General features: G+C 40.9%; 1 long non-coding RNA gene and 1 pseudogene across 1 annotated transcript in view; both read left to right on the top strand.

Annotated features, from left to right (window-relative positions):
* The window catches only part of LOC140511326 (uncharacterized), a 43,429-nt gene extending 36,912 nt beyond the window's left edge, over window positions 1-6,517 (top strand). The window contains exons 2-3 of the long non-coding RNA XR_011969500.1: window positions 3,078-3,242; window positions 3,331-6,517. This is a non-coding gene — a long non-coding RNA (uncharacterized lncRNA). The remainder of the gene's footprint in view (window positions 1-3,077; window positions 3,243-3,330) is intronic.
* Window positions 6,518-9,300: 2,783 nt separating this feature from the next.
* LOC140511323 (pyruvate dehydrogenase E1 component subunit alpha, mitochondrial-like) lies at window positions 9,301-11,376 on the top strand (annotated as a pseudogene).
* Window positions 11,377-12,697: the final 1,321 nt, after the last annotated feature.

Here is a 12,697-nt window from a genome sequence, read left to right as displayed (position 1 = left end):
AAACTCTGCTACGAACTTGCTGCATGAATGTAGGGAAGTGGCTTAACTTCTCCAGACCTTGGTTATGTCATCTACAGGGAAGGATTTGGGCAAGATAGTGTCCAAAGTCCCTTCCAGCTCTAAGCATTGGTGACCCAAATCCAGCATTGTTGTTTTTAATTCCTAAATTCTATCCCTATCTCTAATGGAATATTGGGCTTTTATAGGCTTGTCCTCTTGCAGTGTTCTTTGATCTCTCATTTTTAGCCATCCCTTTTCCAAAATAATTGTTTTCTTTGAATCTTTTAGAGTTCATTCATTTTCCTGATCTCATGCACTTAAGAATGGTCCAGCCCTTCTTGATTGATATAAGGCCAATCACAAGTAACCATAGAGTTTTTGGAAATGGAAAGGACCTCAGAGACCATCTAAAAGAACCCACTTGCTTTAATGGTGAGGAAACTGAGGTCAAGGAGAAATAGCTCATTTAATGGAATCCACTTGAGTTCATTGCCTTCACTACAAAATTACTATGGTGGTTCAAGTTGGTACAGACCCAGGGACATTAAGAAAGTTGAACCAGACCTCAGAGACTGAAGTGGGGGGAGAAAGAGAGAGAGTGGGAGGAAAAGAAGGGAAGGAAGAACTAACAATTCTTGATGTCTTTCATTTACTGGTCCTGGCTATCAGTGCACGGATGGACCTCAGTTTCTCCATTTGTAAAATTAGGGGGCTGGACTAGATGACCTTCAAATTCCTTTGCAGGTATAATATTCTATGATTCATTCTGATTATATCACTAGAAGGTATGCGAGGAGCTGAAGAATATTTTGCACATTAGAAAATTTTTACAGACCTCTATTTATATCTGTTGCAGCAACCCACAAGTCCATTTTTTTTCCCCTTAGATTTTGAAAATCCACAGTTCCTATCTTCCAGATGCTGCATTTAGCCAGATTAACCCGTGGCTAATTAGTGGCAGCTCACTGGATTCAAACAAATGGGTCTCCATTATGTTTTTGACCTCTCCGTTCAAGCAAGAGGGATTGGTTCAGATCTCCTGCCTTTGTTATCAGATGATTAACTGGTGGAATATGATGGCAATTTGGCTGTGTGCTCTCTCTTGAAGGAGAGAGCATTACTCTGGGAAAACTCTCAGGCACAAATTCTATTCTGGGTCAAGGCAGCAGTGAAGGAGTAGACTTCTCTGCAGGGGTGTTTCTTGAGTCTGAGTGACCCCCTCCCAGAATGTCCTGTGCCTTCTGGGGCTCAGTACAGGTCTCAGCAGGAGTGCCAGGTGCAGTCTCACATAAAACGAATTTCCAATGGACGCCTTTCCCCTTAAAGGCCCCATTTAGAAATCTGCTACCCACAACTTACCTCACTCTCAGGAGCCAGACAGAAAGAGGTGGGCAGCTACAGGACATAAGGAAACATCTGTCTGGATACCGTGCAAGCAGGGATTAGAGGAAGCTTAATTATGTCATTCGCTTTCACAGCAAATGTGTGCTAAAGGGAGGAAAAGATTAAGCCAGCTGAAGAAATCTGCCAGCAGTTCTCTAAAAGGTAGCTGCAAAGTGATTGCTGTATCTTATATCTCACCTGCTTCCTACAAGCCTCAGGCAGCTTGAGAAGTCTACCAGACCCCTCTTGGTTTGGAGCTGTGATGTTTAGAGAGGCTTTTGAACTGGTGCTGGCCATTTTCAAAAGATGAGACAAACTAAACACATAAGTTCTAATGGTTTCCCCAAACTGATATCCAGAGGAAGATGGAGAGCTAATTTTCCTTTGGATTTACATATTTGGGTAAATATGACAAGCAAAATAAATGGATACCCAGAACACAACATAGAGACAGGTGGCACCAGCTCTCAAACTCTCTCTCTTTTTCATCTTCCTGAACATATACTTGTGTTCCTGGAGGCTGTCTAGCATGCAGAAGAAAGGCACAGACTCCAAGATCATTTATCATTTCTCTCTCCTGTGTCCCACTTCACTTCCCAAATATCTCCAAACCTGAACCCAAAGAGAAAGGACATGCTTTTGTCTCTCTGTCCTACAAATTGAACTTGACTGTGAACTTCTGCCTGACAACGATTTTCATACTTTTGAAGAATGATTCTGAAAGTGAGGCTGAATTTTTTTCCTCTCATCCAGAACAACATCCTATGTCTGCCCAAATAACAGTACATTAAACAAATGGGCTCTTGTTTCCTAACATACCTGCATTAGAAAACAGGGGTTCATAAAGGAACCAAATATTAGGTTGACAAAAATCTTATCCAAGGCTCTTGGCTATCTGTGTGTCCCGAGAAATGGTGCCGATCATTGAAAAGCGAATCACATTTTCCCATGAGCAAAACGTTATGATTGGTTGTTCTCCTGAGCAGGGAGTCGACATCAAATACATTACAAGCAAGACCAACTCTGACATAAATGCAAATATTTAACGAGAACCGTCTATAGCTTTTTCTTTTTATATTCCAGTTATTTCTAGATAGGTCTCCCCAGTACCACTATACAATAAGCCCTTTTTTATTAGGAAGAAAAAATATATGAGCAAAAAACAGTAGACCAATGACCTGCCAGCCATCTCCACACCCTTTTGTCTACCTCCAGCCCCTCCTGCTCTGATAACTGAGTTTTCGCCTTATTTTATCAGGTACCTGGCCATCTTCCATACCATTTTCCAGCCCAGCTTCCCTTGTGTTGCCTTCTCTCAGGATTGTGTGAGCCATCCTCTGAGGGCAGGGATTGTCTGGCTTGCCTTTATATCCCCCAGTGCTCAGCATGGTGCCTGACACAGAGTAAGCTCTTAATAAATGTTCCATCTATCTGTCTATCTGATGACCACACCCAATAGCACACAGCCACATTCTTTAGCTGAAGTGTCTTGCCTCTCTACCCAAGGCACACTGTGTCATCTTTTGTTTGGGGCTAAGATTGACAATCAGATACATTCAGAATTCATTCTCATTGAGGTTTTTTTTCATTATACATATTGTTTTCCTGGCTCTGCCCCACTTGACTGTGTTTCAGTTCCTGTTTAGCATTCAAAAGCTCTTCCTAACCTGGTTCCTTCTTACTTTTCCTGTCAGAGGCAAGCTAGGTGGATAGAGCACCGGGCCTGGAGTCTGGAAGACCTGACCAGAAATCCACCCACAGACACTTACTAGCTATGTGACACTGGTCGGGTCACATCTTCTATTTCCCTCAATTTCCTCGACTGTAAAATGGAGATAATATTAGCACCTACTTTCAAGGTTTGTTATAAGGATCAAAAGCAATAATATTTGTCAAGTGCTTAACACTTAGTACACAGTAGGTGCTTAATGTTTCTTTTCCTTCTAGTATCCTTATACCTCACGCCCATCTACATCATCGAGATCCAGTGACACCGGCCTCCTAGCTATTCCTGAGAAAAGACACGTCTGTCTCCTAACTGAGCATTTTCACTGACTATAGAACCTACTCGTGCAATGCTCACTTTTCTCATCTGTGACTCTTGGCTTCCCCAGTACCAACTAAAGCTCCATCTTCTACAGGAAACTTCTCCTGATACACCTTGATTCTAATGCCTTTTCTCTGCTCTAATTTATTCCATGTATAGCTTCTTTGCACATTGTTGGTTTTGTACTGTCTCCCCTGAAAACAGGGCCTGTTTTTGGCCTTTCTTTGTATCCTCCAGTGCTTGGCACACAGTAGATGCTTGATAATTAGTATAATAATTTCAATAAAATAATTTAATTTTTATTGAATGATTGGCTGATTGAATTCATACAAGTTTGCCCATTTTTTCTCTGAATTCTTCATATTCTTTGCTTCTTGTGGTCCAATTATGTTCCATTATGGTAATACACCACAGTTTGTCCAACCACTCCTCAGTAGAAGGAATCCTGCTTTCTTTCCATTTTATAGTCATTTTAAAATGGTAAGATTATGTTTCATATTTTCTAAAATGGACTATTGCAGGCACTGATTATAAAAGGAGCCCCAATCTCCTACGTAGTGTACAAAAGACATATGAAAAATACAACTCAACTGTAAACTTTACCCAAAGCTAATATGCTAGCAATAATTAACATTAATTAATCTTTTAATTAGCAATTGAGGTTGTCTTTTCAGAACTAAGAAGGACTTTTACTGTTTGGTTTGGTGACAGGATTCTTTAAAAAAGGAAAAAAAATACTATCCTGATGAACTGCTACCTCTTTTTTCTCAGGCAGACTTTTATGAAACAAGCAGACATATTCTAAATCATTCCATTGAATTTAGAGCTGGACTCTGAGCAGCCTCTGTATGGTATAGAGAGGATATAACTCTTGGTCTGAATCCTAGATGCAAGCTTTTCAATCTGTCTGATATGGACAAATCACTTCCACCCTCTAGGCCTCCCTCCCCTCTTTGGGAAGGAGAGATAGCAAACCCAAACCCTGCTAAGGAGCCAGATTAAAATGTAATTGGGAAATGTTGAACCAAATAAGTAAAAATACAATGCAACATAGCTAATGTTAACTTGTGGTTTTCTAAGTCTATAAGAGGCCTGCAGGGATCTATTTGAGTTTGATACTAAATGACCTCTAAGGTCCCTTCTAGCTCTTGAATTCTGGGTTCACTAAACAGTTGCTATGAATGATGATGGCAAGAGTGTTTCAGTCTCTGAAAAGCATTTCTAGAATGGGCTGATGCCACATCCTTCTGCACTTTCTTACCTCCTTGTTTATTTTGAAAGCTGCAGGTACACCTGCTCAGCATCCAACCAAAGCAATATCACCTAGGGAAAGAAAAAAACCCTCTCCATTCAATTCCTCTTTCTCAGCGCTCACTGCACAGAAAAGTGATGCTTCAGTTGCCTCTCTGAGTATCTCACACCCTCTTGGAAAGTCATAAAAATAATTACAAGGACCTTAATTTGCCTAGCCGGTGGAAAGAACCCTGACCTTAGAGCAAATAATCAATATTTATTGAGCCCACTATGTGGCAAGCGCAGTGCTAAGCACTGGGGATATAAAAAGAGGTGAAAGACAGTTCCTACCCTCAAGGAGCTTATGATCTAATAGGGAGACATTATGCAAACAGATACACGCAAAGCAAGCTATAAATAAGACAAATAGGAAAAAAACAACAGCAGGAAGGCATGAGAATGAAGAAAGGCTGGGGAAGGCTTCCAAAGGGACCTGCCTCCAACTCTAGGCTCTGTGCTTCTTGTCTGTGTGACCATAAACAAGTCACCTCGCCTTACCGTTTCTTCCTTTGTAAAATGGCACTTATGATAACAAGGTATGATCACTTTCAAGGGGGACAGTGCTGCATAGTTGTCAGTGATCATTAACTCCTCTCACAGGAAGAGAAAGGCAGTGTCCAAACACATTGCAGTAAAGTGGGGAAAGCATCAGATTTGGAGTTGGAGAAGTCAAATTCTAATCCCAGCGTCTGCTCCTTCCTACCTCCGTTGCCTTGAACAAATTTCTTTACCTCTGCTCTTCTCATTCTTTTCCTTTCTTTCCTTAAAATTTTCATAAAGCTTTAATCTTTTCTGTTCAATAGTATTGTGTCCCCTTCCCCAAAGAATTCCTCAGAGGGTATAGAGAGGCCCAACACTACAGCAGCTGAGTATAAGCTCTGACAGGTCTAAGCCATGTAGAAAAGGCTTTGAATTCAGGTCAGTTTTATCATGAGCTCCTTTTTAAAAAAATTAATTATTATTATTTTTTTACAGATGAAGGGTCCAAGAAGTTAAGTCACACATCTAGAAAGTACGGATTTCCTGTTGTCCTCAGGTCCAGTCAGGTTCAGTCAAGCTGACTTTGGAAAGGTTCATCACCAGGCTGGCTGCAGGATAATATTTTTTTCTAGCTATAGCAAATCACCAAGACCTTCCACTAGTCGTAGGAGGTTGTGCTCTATGCTGGAGGAGAGAGTTCCTACACAGATCTTTAAAACATTAGAATAAGTCCAGCATAAAACATTGGATGCAATTTTGGGGTTCATTCATATAAATTTCTCTGGCTTGTGCCCTAAACCAGAGAAACCCTGGGAACATCAGTATTTGGCTCATTTTACTTTTCAAAAAGGACCCTCAACTCCCCCTTCAATCAGTCAGGGGAACAAGTCATTAACATAAAAATAGGTTTTAAAGCAGCAAAAGATGGAAACAACTTGTGCATTGTATTAACATATCCATTATGCCAGAATCCCTGGCCTAGAAAGGACATTGAGGGTCATCACATTTGATCCTCCCAACAACCCTGTGAACAGATAGGTCAGGTAGTATTCCCATTTTACAGATGAGGAAAATGAAAGTCAAAGGCATTTGTGTGTGTGTTCATCCTTCATTGCTGAAGAAGACCATGCCATCAGAGAAATGATGATATGACTTGCACTTGACTTTGTTTTGAGTGAGGGTGGGCTGTGCAGGTCACCAGCCTTACTTCTCCTCCAGAGCCATCTGAATCCAGTGACCAGATATTTATCAGGATGACTGGAGATGACCCAGGATGAAGCAATTGGGGTTAAGTGACTTGCCCAAGGTCACACAGTTAGTGAGTGTCAAGTGTCTGAGGTGAGATTTGAACTCAGGTCCTCCTGACTCCTGCACTGGTGCTTTATGCACTGCACCACCTAGCTGCCTTTAGTGATTTTCCTAAAGCTACAACTAGCTAATCATATAGCTACTTCTAGAACCTGAGTAACCTGATTCCAGGTCTATGTTCTCTACCCCTAAGTGTGTCTCTTCTCCTTTTTACATTTCTTTGTTGTCAGTGTTTCACATTTGTGCTACTGAGAGCTGACCTCAAGTGTGTCAATGTAGTGCTGGGTCATGAGATCAGGACACTTATGAGATCAGGGCACTTATTCAGCAAACCTGCATGACACTCAGTTTTCTGTATGGAGGGTAAGTTTTCTGTAGTGTGAAGGCTCTGTCAGGAGCTGTCCTTTCAGAGGGAGGTCTCTGTTGTTTCTGTTTCTGCTAGCATCATTTCCCTTCCTACCATTCCCACCAGATTCATACTGGACATAAATGAGATGTATTTCTATGAGGTACTAGGATTTACAGCTAGAGGAAACCTTAGAGATCATCTAGTCAGCCTCCTTATTTTGTGGGTGAAGAAACAGCCATCAAAGTGTTGGCCTGGCCAAGGGCTCATAGAAGAACTCAGGTCTTCTGGTCCCATATTCAGAGCTATTCCTACTAAAGTTTTGGGAGCCATTTCACTGGGTTTTTTTCAGGCTTCCGATAAAGGGAGGGAGGCAGTATGGCATTAAGAAAGGACCTCCTTTGGAGTTGGGAAGCCCTGTCTCTGACACACTAGTTATGGAACCACTGGGGAGGTGCATATTCTCTCAGGTCCTCAGGCCAATCTGTGGGGCTTTAAGTTACAGAAGAGTTGCTCATCTGAATTACTGGAAGGAGTTTCCTCACCAGGAGTTCCCCATGACAATGAAATCTCAGGTCAATACCACTCCCCATCTTCAATGCCTACCCCCTAAAAAGATAAAGGGAACCAATACTTTGGCCTCCTATTGCTAGTCATTATCCTTCTCTGGAATGTTGGCTCTTTGTATCCAACTGAGGGCTCCTTGAGTTGCAAAGGAGTCCTACTAAGAATCACTATTAAGTGATGTAGAGAGCAATAACACTCAACTTCAACTGCCTAACCATTCTGCTGTTAACCAGTCAAGCCTTGAGCTTCCTCTTCTGATAAGAGGAATCTAGACCTGTGTGTTTCCCAAAGAGAACTGCCTATTGCTGATTTCCTATGAAGTCAATCAGGAAACATTTTTCAAAACCCTGACCTCTCTGATATCCAGTTCCTTGGGCTACCTTGAGACTTGATGGAGATTGCTACTTCTCTCGCCAGATTACCCAGAAATCCTCTTGAGCTTCCCCAAATACCTCCTTGCTGAAGGGTTCTTTGCCTTGGAGAGCAAAGGTGACCAGTGGCAGCAACTATTGAATTGGAGGCAGCCAGCCTTCAGTAGCCTCCGGAGAGATTTGCAGATGAATTTGAAAAGTTACCACAAAAATAAGGCCATATGGTATCCTGGAGCATGTTTGTCTTACCAAAGATATCTTAGCATCTTTGAAGAAGTAGTTGCACTGCCAATTTGTCAATTAGTCAGCATTCCCCAGGTCAATGGGGACATTGCAGATTGGGTCTGGGTGAAACAGGCCTGAAGGAATTCACTTTAATTAAAGGATTTGTGCCAAAATGGAATCCTCAAATCCTTTAAGCAATATTGCATGAACTGGGCATTTCAATCCTTGTGTGCATTTTCCATAGCTGCAAAATGACAAATATCCTGACCCAGCAATTCAAGGGAAGGAGTTGATGTTAACTCACTTAGAAACCCACTCTAGGTCTCTCAACTGAGAAATATGGCCTTCCTAAACACACACGCACACACACACACACACACACACACACACAACACACACATACACAGAACACACTCACATAGAACACACACAATATACAATGTTTGTGCTTGAAAAGACATGTCATTCCTTCTTTCATTCAGTTACAATATTATATACCTGTTATATGCAAGGCATTGTGCTATATACTGGAGATACAAAGAGAAATAGAACAGACCTTGCTCAGTGGAGTGAGGAGAATTATCTTTCTATAAAGAAAAGTAAAGTCTGTCCTCCGTCCTGTATATATTGTTAGCTTGAGAGTTTGCATAAGAACTGAGGTCCTCCTGTGTCTGAGCAGCCTTAAACACAAGCTAAATTCTGATGTCCCCAGCAAAAATCCTAAATCTAGAATGAGTCAAAGGATGATTTGGGAGAGACCCATAGCATAACATTGAACCTCACTTGAATAAACCCAGAATTTGAGGTTATGAACCATAGATTTCAGGAGCTTATAATCTAATAACTATAATTATAAATATAATTTGTTATATTTATATATAAATGCATAAAAGGAATGTAGATGAAGTGCTATGAAAAAATTGAGAAGGGAGGTGAGGAGTCGAGGAAAGCTTTACTGAAGAGATGATACAAGGGAAATGAGGGAAGACCATCAGGGAGATGGCAAGAAAGAAGCCATTTCAGGTATGAATAAAAGTATAGAAATAGGAAAACTCAGGACAAGAACAGAGACCAGAGAATAACTCCATGTGGCCCATGTTTTAAGGCCCTTGTATTGTTTTCAGATTTGTGAGTACATTTCTTACAGGTCATCTTAACCATTTTTAAAATTTTTATTTATTTTTTTAAATTTATTTATTTTCTTTTAGTTTTCAACATTCATTTCCAAAAGATTTTGAGTTCCAAATTTTCTCCCCCTCCCTCCCTTCCTCCTACCCCAAGGAGGTGTGCAGTCTGAAATAGGCTCTACATATACATTTATATTAAACATGTTTTCACATTAGTCATGTTGCAAAGAAGAATTATAACCAATGGGAGAAACCATGAGAAAGAAGAAACAAAAACAACAAAAAAAGCAAACTCCATAGGTTTTTTTTCTGGATGTGGATAGCATTTTCCATCATGAGTCTTTTGGAGTTGGATCTCAACCATTTTTATAGAGAAGGTTGGTAACCAGACTAATATTCACTTAGCTGGTTGTTTATAGACAGAGCATCACAAGGAGGAAAATAATGTTTTCCTTTTTAAAAAAATCCTCTAAACTAACAAATAGTGCCTCCTCCCCGAACATTTCTGCATACAAAATAGAACAGAAGAGAATTCTATGTGCAACCATGAATCTCTATTATGTACAACTTGGTTTGAAAATTTCAACACGTTGGAAGGAGACTCCGGACACTGCCAGGGTCCCTTCTGCCTCTGCCGCTGGCCTCCCCACCGCCGCCACCGCTCCTTGCGAAAAATGCTCGCCATCGTCCCAGAAACAGGCTGGAAGAGTGCTCCTGGCAGCCCGTAACTTTGCAAAGGATGCTCCATTTGATATTAAGAAATGTGACGTTCATCGGCTGGAGGATGAACCTCCCACCACAGCAGTTCTCACTAGAGGAAGGACTTAAGTACTATAAGTTCTTGCAGACTGTTTGTGGGATGGAATTGAAAGCAGACCAACTGTATGAGCAAAAGATCATCCGTGGTTTCTAACACTTGTGTGATGGTCAGGAAGCTTGTTGTATGGGGCTTGAAGCTGGTATAAATCCTACAGATCATGTATTACGGCCTATCGAGCACACGGCTTTACCTATACTTGAGGACTTCCCGTTCGAGAAATTCTGGCAGAGCTTACTGGACGAAGAGGGGATGTGCTAAAGGAAAGGGAGGATCTATGCACACGTATGCCAAGAACTTCTATGGTGGCCACGGCATTGTTGGAGCTCAGGTACCTTTGGGAGCTGGTATTGCCCTAGCCTGTAAGCACAATGAGAAAGATGAGCTCTGTTTGACTTTGTATGGAGATGGTGCTGCTAATCAGGGTCAGATATTTGAAGCTTACAATATGGCAGCTTTGTGGAAATTGCCTTGTATTTTCATTTGTGAGAATAATCGATACGGAATGGGAATTTCCTTACAGAGAGCAGCGATCAGCACTGACTACTACAAAAGAGGAGATTTTATCCCAGGAATAAAGGTAGATGGTATGGATGTTCTGTGTGTCCATGAGGCAACAAAATTTGCACCTGCCTACTGTAGGTCAGGAAAGCGCCCCATGTTGGTGGAACTACAGACATATCGTTATCATGGACACCGCATGAGCGACCCTGGTGTCAGTTATCATACTCGAGAAGAAATTCAGGAAGTGAGGAGTAAAAGTGACCTTATCATGCTTCTCAAGGAGAGAATGGTGAACAACAACCTTGCCAGTATTGAAGAATTAAAGGAAATCGATGTGGAAGTATGGAAAGAGATTGAGGATGCTGCCTAGTTTGCTACAGCTGATCCAGAGCCATCTTTGGAAGAATTAGTCTATCAAATCTACTGCAGAGAACCACCTTTTTAAGTTCGAGGTGCAAATCAAAGGATAAAGTACAAATATGTCAGCTAAAAGGAAGTATGTGTTGAAACTTTCGTAAGGCCTTTAATGGAACTTTATCTTGTCAGCTCTAAGAAACTAATTGTTACATTCAAGGAAGGGATGAAACCTCCAAAAACAAACATCTTGAATTGCCATTAGAAGATACTAAATATATATGTTATTCAAGGGTAATTGGTTACATCCATATTATACATTATGTTAATTGTTCTATTAAAGGAACAGAACCAGTTAAAAAAAAAAAGAAAATTTCAACATGTTACAAAATTTCAAAGCTGTCCTGATCATATTTCTTTCTGAACTTCCTTCTGTATTTTAAAAACTGCTCTGATGACCTTTTCTTCTCTTTTTGGGGGGGATGGAGAAACGCTATTGCTAGCTCCCCTAATCTCCCTAAACAAATGAACAAACCAAACCAAAAAGCATAATTCTTAAAACAAATAAATATGGTGAAGCAAAAAACACTTGCCATGTTCATAAATGTATGTTTTATTCTCCACTTTGAGTCCTTCAGAGCTTTCTTGTCAGTCTCTGGAGCTGTGGTTGGTCATGGAAATGATCAGTGTCATTCAATGCCATTTAAAAACAATTCTGTTTTATAATATAGATTATTGTCCTGGTTTGGCTCTCTTTACTAGTACTGCATCAATTCATAAAAGTCTTCCCATGTTTCTCTGAATTTGTTCAGCAAAGGATGGTTTTCAACTTAGATATTTCTTCCTTTTGGGTATTGGCCATAGAGAATAACTTGGTTGTGTTTTTAACACTTCTGGCTGGGTCCATCCCTCGGTCTCAATGCAATAGAGACTTCCTAATATAATAGCAAAGTTTGGCATCAGGAGGTCAGGGTTCAGCTGCTTCTGACATTTTCTAGATGTGTGACCTTAGGCAAATCATACTGTCATTCTCAATTTCCTAATCTATAAAATAAGGATCAGGAGAATAATACTTGTCCTTTCCACCTGACAAGGGACAAGGTTGTTGTGAAGCAAGTGCTTTCCTTTGAACATTAGGGGAAAAAATGAAGTATTATGTAGATGCTCTCTAATAGTCTCAAGGAAAGAGGGGGAAGGAAGGGAATAAGAATTTATATATCAACTATAAGCCAGGCACTGTGATAAGCACTTTACAAATAGTATCTCATTTAATCTATTATTGCCCCCCTTTTATAATAGGGAAACTGAGGCTAGCCAAGTTTAAAGTGACTTGCCCAAGGTCAGAGTTGAACTCTGGTCTTTCTGACCCCAGGCTTTATCTACAGTACTGCCCCCAAGGTCATCATTTGGTAGTGCTCCAGGAAGACTAACCTTTATTTTTCACTCTTTCCTTTGGAACCAACTCAGGTACTGGAAGCTTCCTTGCTTCTGTCCTTCCATAAAGAAGTCCTTCTCACTCAGTGCCATGAGAACTAGAAACAGTCACCCAGACTCACAACCTGAGTATTATCCTCCGTTCCTCAGCCTCTCACACCCCCATATCCAACCAGTTTTGTCATTTCTCCCTTCTTAGTATCTCTCTTATACACCCCCTCCTTCTCTCTTCTGATGTTCCCACTACCCTGCTGCAGGCCTTCATTATCTTAGGCCTGGACTACTGCAATAGCCTGTTGATTAGTCTCCTTGCCTCAAGCCTTTCCCCACTCCAATTCATCCTCCACTCAGCTGTCATATTGACCTTCCTAATGTTCTCCTCTGTATTCAATAAATTCCAGTTGTTCCCTTTCCCCTCCAAGACCCAATATAAAGCCCTCT

The sequence above is a fragment of the Notamacropus eugenii genome, chromosome 6 (genome assembly GCF_028372415.1).
Source record: "Notamacropus eugenii isolate mMacEug1 chromosome 6, mMacEug1.pri_v2, whole genome shotgun sequence".
Taxonomy (NCBI): Eukaryota; Metazoa; Chordata; class Mammalia; order Diprotodontia; family Macropodidae; genus Notamacropus; species Notamacropus eugenii.
This window is presented reverse-complemented; position numbering and strand designations above follow the sequence as displayed.